This window comes from Aotus nancymaae, unplaced genomic scaffold, assembly GCF_030222135.1.
Source record: "Aotus nancymaae isolate 86718 unplaced genomic scaffold, 86718_ANA_hifiasm-v0.15.2.pri h1tg000053l, whole genome shotgun sequence".
NCBI lineage: Eukaryota > Metazoa > Chordata > Mammalia > Primates > Aotidae > Aotus > Aotus nancymaae.
This window is the reverse complement of record NW_026988467.1, coordinates 29,055,744-29,072,047: the sequence shown is the minus strand read 5'-3', so window position 1 is coordinate 29,072,047 and position 16,304 is coordinate 29,055,744. Positions and strand designations below refer to the sequence as shown.

Here is a 16,304-nt window from a genome sequence, read left to right as displayed (position 1 = left end):
GATGGTCTTACAAGCATCTGACATTTCCCCTGCTGACACTCACTCCATCCTGCCACCCTGTAAAGAAGGTGCCTGCTTCTCCTTCACCTTCTGCCATGACTGTAAGTTTCCTGAGGCCTCCCTAGCAATGCAGAACTGAGTCAATTAAGCCTCTTTCTTTTATGAATTACCCAGTCTTTGGTATTTCTTCATAGCAGTGTGAGGACAGACTAATACAATGCTGCAACAAATATTTTTGTGGGCTGGGTGCGGTGGCTCACACCTGTAATCCTAGCACTTTGGGAGGGCGAGGTGGTCGATTACCTGAGGTCAGGAGTTTGAGACCAGCCTGGCCAATGTGGCAAAACCACGTCTCTACTAAAATTACAAAAATTAGATGGACAGGTTGGTGTGCACCTGTTACCCCAGCTATTTGGGAGGCTGAGGCAGGAGAATTGCTTGAATCTGGCGGGGCAGAGGTTGCATTGAACTGAGATTGCACCACTGAACTCCAGCCGAGTTCACAAGAGTGAAATTCCATCTCAAAAAAAATTTTTTTGCCGGGTGCGGCGGCTCACTCCTGTAATCCTAGCACTTTGGGAGGCCGAGGCAGGTGGATCACGAGGTCAAGAGATTGAGACCGTCCTGGTCAACATGGTGAAACCCCATCTCTACTAAAAATACAAAAAATTAGCTGGGCATGGTGGCGCGTGCCTGTAATCCCAGCTACTCAGGAGGCTGAGGCAGGAGAATTGCCTGAACCCAGGAGGTGGAGGTTGCCGTGAGCCGAGATCGCGCCATTGCACTCCAGCCTGGGTAACAAGAGCGAAACTCCGTCTCAAAAGAAAAAAAAAAATTTTTTTCAATATAGATCCTTGAGCATTGCTATGGTCTTAATGTCCCTACCAAATTCATGTAACAGTATTAAGAGGTAGATTAAAGAGATTATTAGAGCCGGGCACAGCGGCTCACGCCTGCAATCCCAGCACTTTGGGAGGCTGAGGCAGGTGGACCACGAGGTCCATCTCAGCCAGGAGTTCAGGAACGGCCTGGCCAAGACAGTGAAACCCCGTCTCTACTAAAAATAAAAAAACTAGCTGGGGGTGGTGGCACATGCCTGTAATCCCAGCTACTTGAGAGGCTGAGGCAGAGAAACGCTTGAACTAGGGAGGCAGAGGTTGCAGTGAGCCAAGATCATGCCACTGCACTCCAGCCTGGGCGACAGAGCGAGACTTTGTCTCAAAAAAAAGAAAATAAAAAAGATCATTAGGTCATCTGGGCACCTCATTCATGCATGGATTAATGCCGCTATCTCAGGAGTGGGTTAGTTAGCATGAAAGTGGGCTCTTGCTAAGAGTTTGGCCCTTATGTTGTCTCTGTGTTGCTCCTGTGCTTCCTTGCCATGGGATGCCTTCCACCATCCTATGATCCTTGCCAGATGCTGGCATCAGATCCGTGAGCCAAATAAACTTCTGTTCTTTATAATTACACAGTCTGTGGTATTCTGCTATAGCAACAGAAATGGACTAAGACAAGCATTTAGGACATAATTTGATTCCTAGAAGTCCAGTTGCTAAGTGGGTACTGACAAATGGCTTTCCCAAAACACTGTATCATTTTTTTTTTTTTGGAGACTGAGTTTCACTCTATTGCCCAAGCTGGAGTGCAGTGATGCAATCTCAGCTCTCTGCAACCTCCACCTCCTGGGTTCAAGCCATTCTCATGCTTCAGCCTCCTGAGTAGTTTGGGATGACAGGTGCCTACCACCACCATGCCCAGCTAATTTTTGTATTTTTAGTAGAGATGGGGTTTCACCATGTTGACCAGGCTGTTCTCGAATGCCTGACCTCAGGCAATCCACCCACCTTGGCCTCCCAAAGTGCTGGGATTACAGGCATGAGCCACTGAACCTGGCCCCACTGTATCAATTTATATCTCTACCAACACCATAGGACAGTGACTTTTTCTCCAGTATTTTCATTAAACTTGAAAATTCTCTCTCTTTTTTTCTTTGAGACAGAGCCTTACTCTATTGCCCAGTTTGGAATACAGTAGTGCAATCTTGGCTCACTGCAACCTCCGCCTCCTGGGTTCAAGCGATTCTTGTGCCTCAAGCCTCCCAAGTAGCTAGGAGTACAGGTATGTATGCCACTCCACTCCAGCCTGGGCGACAGAGTGAGACTCCGTCTCAAAAAAAAAAAAAAAAAAATCTCAGCTATTTGGGAGGCTGTGGCAGGAGAATTGCTTGAACCCAGGAAGCAGAGGTTGCAGTGAGCCAAGATCATGCCATTGCACTCCAGCCTGGGTGACAGAGCGAGACTTTGTCTCAAAAAAAAAATTTTATTTTAAAATCAAATATATATGAAAGGATAATACCAAATGAGGTTTATCACTGGAATACAAGATGTTTACCAGTTGAAAATCAGGCCAGGCGTGGTGGTTCATGCCTGTAATCTCAGCACTTTGAGAGGCGGAGGTGGGCAGATCATGAGGTCGGGAGGTCGAGACAAGCCTAGCCAACATAGTGAAACCCTGTCTCTACTAAAAATACAAAAATTAGCCAGGTGTGGTGGCATGTGCCTGTAGTCCCAGCTACTTGGGAGGCTGAGGTAGGAGAATCACTTGAACCCAGGAGGCGGAAGTTGCAGTGAGCCAAGACCACGTCATTGCACTCTAGCCTAGGTGAGAGTGAGACTCTATCTCAAAAAAAAAAAAAAGTATCAGTACAATCCTCCACATTAACAGAACAAGATAAAAATAAGGCTATCTCAACAGACAGAACAGACATTTGAAAAATCCAACACTCATTCATAATAAAAATTCTATTGAAATAGAAATAGAAGGAAACTTCCTCAGCTGCTAAAGGCCATCTACAAAAAGCCAACTGCCAGTATCTTACTTAACTGTGAAAGATCAAATGCTTTCCCCCTAAGACAGGGAACAGGGCAAAGATTTGTGCTCTCAACTATTTCTATCCACCATTGTCCTGGAGATGTTAGTCAGTGCAATAAGAGATGTTAAAGAAGTAATAGGCATAAAGAGTAAAAAGAGGCCGGGCACGGTGGCTCACGCCTGTAATCCCAGCACTTTGGGAGGCTGAGGCGGGCAGATCATGAGGTGAAGAGTTCAAGACCAGCCTGGCCAATATGGTGAAACCCCGTCTCTACTAATAATACAAAAATTAGCCGGGTGTGGTGGTGCAAGCCTGTAGTCCCAGCTACTCAGGAGGCTGATGGAGGAGAATAGCTTGAACATGGAAGGCACAGGTTGCAATGAGCTGAGATCATGCCACTGCACTCCAGCCTGGGTGACAGAGCAAGACTCTGTCTGGAAAGAAAAAAAAAAAAGTGTAAAAAGGAAAAATAAAAACTGTTATTGTTTTTAGATGACACAATCATGTACAGAGAATATCCTACAAAGAATCTTCTTGAACGAATAACTGAATTTAACAAGGTCACAGGATACAGGATCAGCATATGAAAATCAATTTTATTTCTATATGTTAGCAATGAATAATTGGAAAATAAAATTTTTTAACAATGCATTCGTGAGAGTATCAAAAATACTTAGGGGTCAATATAACTAAATTATTTGCAAGCTTGCTTGCTGTCTTTTTTTTTTTTTTGAGACAGAGTCTCGTTCTATCACCCAGGCTGGAGTGCAGTGGTGCGATCTTGGCTCACTCCAACCTCTGTTTCCTGAGTTCAAGCGAGTCTCCTGTCTCAGCCTCCTGAGTAACTGGGACTTTAGGCACATGCCACCACGCCTGGCTAATTTTTTGTATTTTTAGTAGCAACATGGTTTCACCATGTTAGCCAGGATGGTCTTGATCCCCCGACTTCATGATCAGCCCACCTTGGCCTCCCAAAGTGCTGGGATTACAGGTGTGAGCTACGACACCCGGCCTGCAAGCTCTATACATTTAAAACTGTAAAATACTTGAAAGAAATATAACCAATCTAAATAAATGGAAAGATAAGCCAGGTACACGAATTAGAAACAGTTAATATGTCAATTCTATTCAAGTGGACGTACAGAATTAATGTAATCCCAACAAAATCCAAGCAAATTTATCTTTGTAGAAATTATCAAGCTGCTTCTAAAATTTAAAGGGAATTTAGTAGACCTAAAATATAGCCAAAACAATTTTGAGAAAGAATAAAAGGGAACTTACCCTACATAATTACAAGACTTACTATAACTATGGTAACTAAGACGGTGTATTATTGGCAGTAAGATAGGTACATAGATCAATGGAATAGAATAGAGTCTAGAAATAGACACATGAAAATAGTATCAATTGACTTTTTAGTCAGGTTCACTTTATCAATTGGCTTTTGACAAAGATGTCACAGTCACTCAATGGCAAAAGGTTCATGTTTCCAAACAAATGGTGCCAGAACAACTGGATATCCATTATAGAAGAAAAAATAATTTTGATCCTTACTTTATATAACATATAAATATTCATTTGACAAGGATCATAGAAAAAGTTCATAGAAAAGGGGCATAGTAGGGCCAGGTGCGGTGGCTCATGCCTGTAATCCCAGCACTCTGGGAGGCTGAGGCAGGTGGATCACCTGAGGTCAGGAGTTCAAGACCAGCCTGACCAACATGGTGAAACCCCGTCTTTAAAAAGAAAGAAAAGAAAAAGATCATAGTAAAAGCTAAATTTCAGAAGAAAACAAAGGAAAGTCTTTGGGACTTTGGGGTAGGAAAGATTTCTTAAGACACAAAAAGTGTGAAGTACGCCAGGGGCAGTGGCTCACACCTGTAACCCCAGCACTTTGGGAGACTGAGGTGGGCAGATTGCTTGAGACCAGGAGTTCAAGACCAGCCTGGGGAATACAGCAAAACCTTGTCTTTATTTTTTTTATAAAAAACAAAATAATAGGCTGGGCATGGTGGATCACACCTGTAATCCCAGCACCCTGGGAGGCTGAGGTGGGCGGATCACAAGGTCAGGAGTTCGAGACCAGTCTGGCCAGCAGGGTGAAACCTGAGGCTTCATAACAGAAAACAAACAAAATTGGCATGTGAAAAGATGTCACTGGTCATTAGGACAATGCAAATTAAAATTATGAGGAAATGTCATTACACATCCACTGTCATGGCTAAAAACAAAACGACTGACAATACCAAGTGTTGGCAAGGATGTAGAGAAACTGGATCTCTCATGCATTGCTGGTGGAAATGCAAGATGCTACAGTCACTTTGGAAAACTATTTAGCAGTTCTAATAAAGTTATGCCTAGTCTAAGACCCAGAAATTCTACTCCTAGGTATTTATCCAAGAGAAATGAAAACACATGTCTACAAAAAGACTTATACAAGAATTTTCATAGTAGCTTTGCTCGTATTACCCCAAAATTGGAAAGAAAATGTCCATCCACTGGTGAATAAATGAACAAATTGTATTATATCCATACCATGGAATACTACTGAACAATAGAAACAAACCAACCTCTGATACAAGCAATGATATAAATGACTCTCAAAATCATTAGTCTCAATGAAAGAAGCCAGATACAAAAGAATACCTATTGTGTTAGTCCAGTTATATGAAATCTTAGAATAGGCAAAACTAATCTATAATCACATAAGGGAGATTACAGCTGCCTGAAACTGGGAATGAAACAGGAGGCTCTACAACAAAATGGCATAAGAATAAAAAGGCATGAGGAAAATTTTAGATGATGAAAATGTTTCAAATATTATTTATGGTGATTATTACATATGAACATATGTCAAACATTAAATTATACATTTACAATGGGAGCATTTTATTGTATGTAGATTATACCTTAATTTTTGTCTGAGATGGAGTCTTGCTCTGTCGCCCAGGCTGGGGTGCAGTGGCACAATCTCAGCTCATGGCAACCTCCGCCTGCCAGGTTCAATCAATTCTCCTGCCTCAGCTTCCCTAGTAGCTGATTACAAGTGTGCATCACCATGCTCGGCTAATTTTTTTGTTTTTGTATTTTTAGTAGAGATGGGGTTTCACCACGTTGGCCAGGCTGGTCTAAAAGTGTTGCCAGATCTCTGAAAGATCTCCCCTACCTGCAGGTCTCACCTCACTGCTTTTATGCTTCCCAAGGTACCAAGTTCATTCCTGACGTCCCTGTGTCTGGAACATTCCTCACCCAGGAGTGAAGGATCTCCACATAACTTGTTCCCCAACTCTACACAAGTCTTTGCTTAAATGTCACTTTATCGGAGGTTTCCTTGACAAGCCCATCTTTAGTATGGGGAGCTTTAGTTGATCACTATAGCTCAATAGCTACTGTCATAGAAACTACATCATATGAGGTATAGATTAGGAAACATGATAGTTTTCTTCCTATACTAAAAGGCAATTATGTGGAAGAACTAGAATTATTCTTTTTTTTTGAGACGGAGTCTCACTTGTTACCCAGGCTGGAGTGCAATGGCGCGATCTCGGCTCACCGCAACCTCCGCCTCCTGGGTTCAGGCAATTCTCCTGCCTCAGCCTCCTGAGTAGCTGGGATTACAGGCAGGTGCCACCATGCCCAGCTAATTTTTTGTATTTTTAGTAGAGACGGGGTTTCACCATGTTGACTAGGATGGTTTCGATCTCTTGACCTCATGATCCACCTGCCTCGGCCTCCCAAAGGGCTGGGATTACAGGCGTGAGCCACCGCGCCCAGCTCAGGAATTATTCTCTTTTTAAAATTTTTTATTATGTATGTATGTATTATTATTATTTTTGAGACAGAGTCTTGCTCTGTCACCCAAGCTGGAGTGCAGTGGTACTATCACGACTCACTGCAGTCTTGACTTCATAGGCTCAGGTGACCCTCCCACCTCAGCCTCCTGAGTAGCTGGGACCAGAGGTATGCGCCACCATGCCCAGCTAATTGTTTCTTTCTTTTTCTTTCTTTCTTTTTTTTTTTTTTGTAGAGATAGGGTCTCACTATTTGGCCTACACTGGTCTCAAACCCCTGGGCTCAAACGATCTGCCTACCTTGGCCTCCCAAAGTGCTGGAATTATAGGCATGAGCCATTACACTTAGCCGTAGAATTATTCTCTTAATAGGTCTAGTAGACTAGGCCTCTAGACTGAGCACTAGAATCTAAGCTCCAAAAGGTAAGAGTCTCTGTTTTTTCCACCTCAGCATCCCTAGCACAGTGCATAATGTCCAGCACATAGGTGCTCAGTCAGTATTTGTTGAATGAATAAATATTCACTAAAAAACAAATGGACCAAAATGTAGGACTAAAGGGAAACAGATTTGAGCTCATAAATAACAGCTATTTATTTATTTATTTTTAATTAAAAAAAATGTTTTTTAAAGACAGGGTCTCAATCTGTTGCCCAGGTTGGACTGGAGTAGGCGATCATAGCTTACTGCAGCCTCAGACTCCTGGGCTCAAGAGGTCCTCTCGTCTAAGTCTCCTGAGTAGCTGGGATTACAGGGCACGCCACCATGCCCAGCTAATTTTTTAATTGTTTTGTAGAGACACAGTCTTGCTATATTGCTCAGGTTGATCTCTAACTCCCAGCCTGAAGTGATTCTCCAGCCTTGGCCTCCCAAAGTACAGGGATTAGAAGCAGGCATGAGCCACTGTGCCCAGCCTTAAAATGAATTTCTTTTTTTCTTTTCTTTTTTTTTGAGGGGAAAAGGACAGGGTCTTGCCCTGTCGCCCAGGCTGGAGTACAGTGGCAGGATCACGGCTCACTGCAGCCTCAACATCCTGGGCTCAAGCAATCTTCTAACCTCAGCCTCCTGAGTAGCTGGAACTATAGGCACATCCCACCACACCTGGCTAATTTTCGTGTTTTTTTGTAGAGATGGGGTTTTGCCATCTTACCTAGGCAGTCTCGAACTCCTGAGCTGAAGCAATCAACTTACTTTGGCTTCCCAAATTGTTGGGATTACAGACATGAATCACTGTGCCTGGCCAAAATGTATTTCTTACTATGGGTTTTGGTAAGAAAAATTCGAGAAACACTGGGCTAAAGTAATTAACAACAGAATTAGACAATTTGCAAAGTAATACATTCTATGCTGCCATTGTAGCAGAGGTGGAATGTCATTGATTTAGGGTGACTGCAGTTGGTAGGAGGTGGGACTGTATGATCTCTCAGGATTGTCCCAACTTCAACACTTTTTTTTTTTTTTAAAGATGGGGTTTCACCATGTTGGTCACGCTGGTCTTGAACTCCCGACCTCAGGTGATCCGCCCGCCTTGGCCTCCAAAGTGCTTGGATTACAGGCGTGAGCCACCACGCCCGGCCCCAACTTCAACACTTTCAAACTATTTTGTTGCAGTTACATGATATACTACATATGTTCGTGTTTCTTACAATGAGATCCTGAAATAAATCAAGTTATACTATAAAATGCCAGTATAAGTTGTTGGGTTTTTTTTAAGATATTCTAAAAATGAGAGAAACTACTGGTTCTACTTTGTATATTAATTGTTTTAGGTATATTTTGCTGTTGAACAGGTGCACTTAATTATTTGGTATTTTCTGGTTATAAAAGATTAGAGACAGAGAAATGAGTCCTTTTTCCTAAAGAGGTTATAGGTCAAAGGCTGAGGGTAGAGAATTTGTACCCCTAAATTCTAGAAAGATAATTTAATTCTGCTTTTAAAGAATAATTCTGTCAAAAACAGGCTATTTGCTTCCATTACCCAGACTTCTGTGTTACATTTCCAGACCTTTATTCAATGTGAAATCATAAAAGCTCCAGACTTAAAGTGGCCAAAACGTATTATGGCTGTATCACAGCTTATAAAGTAAAAATTCTAATATATCAATCACACTAGAAAAACACTGAAGCTTGGCACTGGGATGGAGTAAAAATGGTAAAATACCAATCATCTAGCGTTCTTAGGGATGAATTATTCTGGTGCACTATTTTCTAAGGAATGAGAACTACTGAAAGGAATAATGTCCTTTGAGACCCTAGGGTAAAGAAGCCATAGAAATCTGGCATGTCCTTTTTTGAGTGCTGTCACTTCTCACCATTCAAATACTGCAGTGTCCTCAGGACCAGTGACAGCATGCGGTCTGCTCACCGTGCCTGTGGTTTCAAATTAGCTGTTGCAAAACTGAGATAAAATGACCTTGCTGGCATCTCAGTATCAATTTTACATAATGTCAAAATATGGCACTGGTATCAGTAACATGATTAAGAAGCAAGATGTACTCGCCATCCTCTTCTATGTTTTGTCTCAGAGGCCATTCCACCTAAGAGATGACCAGGTTCCATGATGGAACTGCAACCTTAAACTCCTGGGCCCAAGGGATCCTCCTGCCTTGGCCTCCCACTGTGCTGGGATTACAGGGTGAGCCATCATGCTCACTTGAATCTGAAAGGCGGAAACTGCAGGAGCTGAGATTTTGCCACTGCACTCCAGCCTGGGCGACAGAGCAAAACTCCGTCTCAACAAACAAACAAACAGCCCAGGCTGGGTACAGTGGCTCATGCCTTTAATTCCAACACTTTGGGAGACTGAGGTAGAAGAATTGCTTGAGCCCAGGAGTTCAAGACCAGCCTGAGCAACATAGTGGGACCCGATTTCTACAAAAAAATTAAAAAATTAGCTGGGTGTGGTGGCCTTCCTATAGTTGGGAGGCTGAGGCAGGAGATTCACATGAACCCAGGAGTCTGATGCTGCAGTGAGCCATGATCACATCACTGCACTCCAGCCTGGGTGGCACAGTAAGACTGTGTCTCAAATAAAAATAAACAAAAAATTAAAAAGCATGTACCACCTCCTTCCACTCTCTCTCCTGCTCCTGCTCCCAAGTGTGAAACATGGGTTGAGTTGTGCCCCCAAAATTATATGCTGAAGTCTTAAACCGTGGTACCTACACAGGAGACCTTAATTTGGAAATAGGGTTTTTGCAGATATAGTCAAGTTAAGATAGGTCATTCTGAATTATGGTGGTATATCATTATAAAGAGATATCTGGAGAAATGAGGACATTGAAAAGACACACACAGGGGCTGGGCGCGGTAACTCACACCTGTAATCCTAGCACTTTGGGAGGCCAAAGAAGGGCGGGTTGCTTGAGGCCAGGAGTTCGAGGCCAGGAGTTCAAGACCAGCCTAGGCAACAGGCTGATCTCAAAAAAACAAAAACAGAAATAAAACCACACACACAGAAGGAAGAGCGTCATATGAAGACAGAAGCAGAGGTTGGAATGATGGAGCTACAATGGAAGGAATGTCAAGGACTGCTGGCACCCACCAGAAACTAGGAAGAGGCAAGGAAGGACTCTGCCCTATACCTTCAGAGGGAGCATGGATCTGGCAAGGAAGTTTTCACTCAGAAAAAAAAAAAATAGAGGAAAAACATTCTAGGTAGAAGATATAGTTTGAGCCAAGGCACAGACTGGTATAATCAGAAAAATAGGAAGTAAGTTGTTCAATATGGCTGGAGCACAGGATGCAAAAGAGATGGTGAGAGATGGGTGGAGCACCATATTTGTCTTCTTAAAGAGTCTGGATTAGACCTTGTAAGCACTGAGGGGTTTTATGCAAAGGAAAGAGGTGATTTAGTATTTGATCGAACCAGAGAGCAGTAAGAACAGTGTTGGCAGTGACACCAGGCAGGAGGCAGTTGTAATCTAGACAAAATGGTAGGGGTAGAAATGGAAGGGGTTGGGCTGGGTATGGTGGCTCATGCCTGTAATCCTAGCACTTTAGAGGCCAAGGTGGGCAGATCACTTGAGGTCAGGAGTTCGAGACCAGCCTGGTCAACATGGTGAAACCCCTGTCTCTACTAAAAATACAAAAATTAGCCAGGTATGGTGGCATGTGCCTCCTGTAATCCCAGCTACTCAGGAGACTGAGGTGGGAGAACTATTTGAACCTGGGAAGCAGAGGTTGCAGTGAGCCGAAGTTGCTCCACTGAACTCCTCCAGCCTGGGTGACAGAGCAAAACTCCATCTGAAAAAAAAAAAAAAGAAAGAAAGAAAAAGGAATGGAAGTAGTTGTAAGTAGTGGTATGGTAGTATGAGTCTGTTTCGTTACTTACAACCAAAAAAAAAAAAAAATGCTGAAACTGAGTAATTTATAAAGGAAAAAAAAAGAAAAAATATAAATATCATCATGAAGAAGATAAAGAAGAAATGAAATTTATATATTACAGTTCTAAAGGCTGAGACATCCCAGGTCAAGCGTCCACACCTGGTGAGGCCTTCTTGCTGGTGGAGACTCTGCAGAGTCCTGGGATAGTGCAGGGGAATGGGTGGTGACGTGGTTTGAGTCTGTGTCCCTGGCCAAATCTCATGTCAAAATGTAATCCCCAGTGTTGGAGGTGGGGCCTGATGGGAGGTGACTGGATCATGGGGGCAGAGTTCTCATGAATGGTTTAGCACCATCCCCCCTTGATACTGTATAGTGAGTCAGTTCTCATGAGATCTGGTTGTGTAAAAGTGTGTAGCACCTCTCTTCCTCCTACTCCAGCCATGTGAAGATGCCAGCTCCTCTTATGCCTTCCACCTTAACTGGAAGCTTCCTGAGGCCTCCCCAGAAGCAGAAGCCACTATGCTCCTTGTACAGCCTGCAGAACTGTGAGCCCAATTAAACCTCTGTTCTTTGGCCGGGCGTGGTGGCTCACGCCTGTAATCCTAGCACTTTGGGAGGCCCAGGCAGGTGGACTGCACAATGCCATTTTATAAACCTGGGAGCTCAGGAGTTCGAGAGCAGCCTGGGCCACACAGTGAAACCCCGCCTCTACTAAAATACAAAAAATTAGCTGGGCATAGTGGCATGCACCTGTAGTCCCAGCTACTCGGAGGCTGAGGCAGGAGAATTGCTAGAACCCGAGGCAGATGTTGCAGTGAGCTGGCACTGCGCCACTGCACTCCAGCCTGGGCAACAGGGCAAGACTCTCTCTTACAACAAACAAACAACAACAACAACAAAACCCCTCTACTCTTTATAAATTACCCAGTCTCAGGTATTTCTTTATAGCAATGCAAGAACAGACCAGTACAGGTGGCAAGGGGGCTGAGCATGCTCACATCTCCCTTCCTCTTCCTATAAAACCACCAGTTCCGCCCATGATCACCCATTAATCCTTCATAACCCAATCACCTCTTAATAGTCCCACCTCTCAATACTGCCATATTGGGCCAGGCTTGGTGGCTCATGCCTGTAATCCCAGAACTTTGGGAGGCCAAGGCAGGCAAATTGCTTGAGCCCTGGAGTTGGAGACCAGCCTGGGCAACATGGCAAAACCCCATCACTACAAAAAATACAAAAATTAGCCAGTCATGGTGGCATGCACCTGTAGTCCCAGCTACTCAGGAGGGTGAGGTAAGAGGATCACCTAAGCTTGGGGAGGTTGAGGCTGCAGTGAGCCATGATCGTGCCACTGCAATCCAGCATGGGCGACAGAGACCCTGTCTTAAAAAAAAAAAAATACCGTCACATTGAGGATGAAGTTTCAACATGAATTTTGAAGGGGACCAACATTTAAACCACAGCAGTGGTGATGAAAATAAGTAGACAAGGTCAAGGCAGGTGGATCACTGGAGGTCAGGAGTTCGAGACCAGCCTGGCCAACATGGTAAAACCCCACTTCTACTAAAAATACAAAAATTAGCTGGGCATGGTGGCACATGCCTGTCATCCCAGCTACTCGGGAGGCTGAGGCACAAGAATTGCTTGAACCCAGGAGGCAGAAGTTGCAGTGAGCCAAGATCGTGCCACTGCACTCCAATGGCAGAGTGAGACTCTGTCTTAAAAAAAAAAAAGAAAAGAAAAGAAATAGAAAGAGATGAGCAAAAGAGATAGAATCAGCAGATCAGTAGGACTTGGAAGCAGCATAAATAACAATGGGTAAACACATGGGCTGTGCCATTAAAGTGAATCTAAACCCTGGCTCTGCTGTGGTTTACACATCCATTTCCTCACCTATAAATGGGAGTTGATGAGAGTACAACGCCACTTCATGGAATTGTAGATTCTATTTGACATTGCAAATGCCAAGAACTCTGCAAGTGCCTGGGACATTGTAGCTGCTCAATAATATATGAGCCTCTGTTATAATTCTTTTTTTTTTTTGAGACGGCGTTTTGCTCTTGTTACCCAGGCTGGAGTGCAATGGCACGATCTCGGCTCACCGCAACCTCCGCCTCCTGGGTTCAGGCAATTCTCCTGCCTCAGCCTCCTGAGTAGCTGGGATTACAGGCACGCGCCACCATGCCCAGCTAATTTTTGTATTTTTAGTAGAGACGGGGTTTCACCATGTTGACCAGGATGGTCTCAATCTCTTGACCTTGTGATCCACCCGCCTCGGCCTCCCAAAGTGCTGGGATTACAGGCATGAGGCACTGTGCCCGGCCCTATAATTCTTATCATCAATCACCAGATAGAGGCAGAAGATAACCTCAAACTTACTGTATTCCAAACTTATTACTGCTGCCTTTTCTTAACCCCTGAAATTTACTCCTTCATCTGTGTCCCCTTTCTTGCATATTAGTAATACTATCTCCCTCTAGTGCCTAATCGAGGACTCAGGAACCATTCCAGCCCAAACCTTTCCCTTCTCAGCCTCCATATCTATATCCTTCAGACTTGGAGACTAATAAACAAATAAGTGAATTAATGGCACATGTTGAAAGTTCCCTACATAATTTGTTTTCAGTGTGTTCTACTTTCAGGGTATCTTCCCACCTCCAGACGTTTGATGAATGTTTACCCCCATTTGTGTGTGTGTGTGTGTGTGTGTGTGTGTGTGTGTGTGTGTGTGTGTAGTACTTAGCTCTTCTAGAATGTATTTGGTGTACTGTGAAGAGAAAATCTAAACTTTTCCCTAAGTAGCGTACTACCATAGATAAGAAGGAGGGAGGGTGAGAAAGGAAGAAAAAAAGAGGCTGGATGGGGTGGCTCACTCCTGTAATTCCAGCACTTTGGGAGGCCAAAGTGGGCGGATCCTGAGGTCAGGAGTTCGAGACCAGCCTGGCCAATATGGTGAAACCCCATTTCTACTAAAAATACAAAAATTAGCTGGGCATGGTGGCATGTGCCTATAGTCCTAGCTACTCAGGAGGCCGACGCAGAAGAATTGCTTGAACCCAGAAGGCGGAGGTTGTAGTGAGACAAGATCGTACCACTGCACTCCAGCCTGGGTGACAGAGAGAGACTCTGTCTCAAAAAGAGAAAATGGCAAGCTCGCTAGGTGCTAAGATAAATTGGTGTCATTTACATGATTCTCTCTTGTTTAGGTTTTGATTTTCAGAAACTGATGGGAAACGTGATTTTGTTCTATAAAAAGATGATCTGTTTCTTAGGACCAAACGCCTTCCTACTTCCCTCCTTATTCCCCCATCCCGTCTTTAATCAAGCTCACAGAGTTTGTATATAGGTCTATATATGTTATATATCTGTATGTGGTATGTCAGATATACCATACAAACGAGAGACACAATGCAATTTTATAAATTATGATGAAAAATATAAACATCAAAGGGACAGATATTTGTTTTCCACTGACCAACATATTCTCCTTTCCTTATGAGGAAGTGATATGGAAAGTCGGTCATTAAAATCTTGCTCACCAAGCATGAAGTCAGTATAAGGATGTCTGGATATACGCTCAGGAAATCTAGGCTGGAGATAAAGATTCAGGAATCATCAACAGAGGGTGGCATTCAAAAGATTTTAATAACTGATGATGATAAGAGTTTGGTAAAATAGACCGGGCGCAGTGGCTCACACCTATACTCCCCACACTTCGGGAGTCTGAGGCAGGTAGATGTTTGAGCTCAGGAGTTTAAGACTAGCCTGGGCAACATGGTGAAACCTCATCTCTACAAAAAAATACAAAAACTAGCCGGGTATGGTATCGTGGGCCTGTAGTCCCAGCTACTTGGGGGCTGAGGTGGGAGGATCACTTGAGCCACGGAGTTGGAGGCTGCAGTGAGTCTAGATGATGCCACTGCCCTTTAGCCTCAGTGACAGAGCGAGCAACATCTTATTTAAATTAAATTAAATGTTGATGAGATGGTTTCCGTACATTTACATTTAACGTTATTTGCCCTGGAATCCAAGGCACAAGAGAGGCAATGAATTAAAAATGTAGTTCCATACAATTGCCTGGATACCAGTTTAAAAAAAAATAAAAATGTAGTTCAAGTATGTATCCTGGATGTTTAAAAAAAAAATTCAGCCCACATTCACAAGGATACACTATACTGCCTTAAGAGAATATTCAAAATAAAGATGTCATTTTAAAAAATTAGTAATAAGTAAACAGGGAGACCAAAAAGATCAGAATGCTGAATATCTTAGTGAATTTTCAAGAAATAGATCCATTCTCTGACATATAAAATCTACAACTACAAAATTCTACTTTTTGTCAATGCATTTAAGTGACATAGATCAAGAATTAAAACTTTTCATACCTGGAAATTTATGAATGCTGCTCTTGAATGGAGTGAAAAAGGGAAGATTCTAAGTCAAACACTGTGTTTGAAGGATTGCCCTGTAGAGAGAGAAAACAGATATTTATAATGTACTTTTCTAATAAGAGGCAGAAAGATCTGCTAAGGTACAAAATATTTATTTAAATAAATTATATAAGGGCCAGGCACGCTGGTTCATGCCTGTAATCCCAACACTTTGGGAGGCCAAGATGGGCAGATCACCTGAGATCAGGAGCTTGAGACCAGCCTGGCCAACATGGTGAAACCCTGTCTCTACTAAGTAAACAAAAATTAGCCGGGCATGGTGGCAGGTGCCTATAATCCCAGCTACTCAGGAGGCTGAGGCAGGGAGAACTGCTTGAACCCAGGAGACGGAGGTTGTAGTGACCCAAGATCCTGCCATTGCACTCTAGCTTGGGCAACAGAGTGAGACTCCATCTCAAAAAAAAAAAAAAGTTATAAAAGAGCCCCTGTCAGATATCATTTTTAACATGTAAGAATAGACTATCTGGCACAGATTATTAATAACAATAGTTAATAGTTATAGTTAGTAGAAAATCATCAATAATTAATAATATATAACAAACATGTAATATATGATATATAATAATATAATATAAATATATCATTAATATTAACAATAATAGTAGAAACATCATTTTGCTTCAAATTGGCTTGGAACTCTTTTTAAAGAAATATAAACATTTTATATACGTATTTTTATGTTTCATATATATCACTTTCTAACCTCAATCTTAATATTAAAGTTTATAAGAAGAGATTTCCAATATTAAAAAATATTATGACAAATCAAAAGCAATCATCCTTTTTTTTTTTTTTTTTTTTTTGAGATGGAGTCTTGCTCTGTTGTTGAGGCTGGAGTGCAGTGGTGAGATCTCAGCTCACTGCAC

General features: G+C 42.8%; 1 protein-coding gene across 4 annotated transcripts in view; it reads right to left on the bottom strand.

Annotated features, from left to right (window-relative positions):
* ZBTB8A (zinc finger and BTB domain containing 8A) overlaps positions 1-15,445 on the bottom strand; it is a 40,032-nt gene extending 24,587 nt beyond the window's left edge. For 3 of the 4 annotated variants that reach the window (XM_064363644.1, XM_064363642.1, XM_064363645.1), the window contains exon 1: positions 15,373-15,445. The gene's annotated coding sequence lies outside the window, so the exon portion shown is untranslated. The remainder of the gene's footprint in view (positions 1-15,372) is intronic. The other variant, XM_064363643.1, reaches the window with a different exon arrangement.
* Between the last annotated feature and the right edge of the window lie 859 nt (positions 15,446-16,304).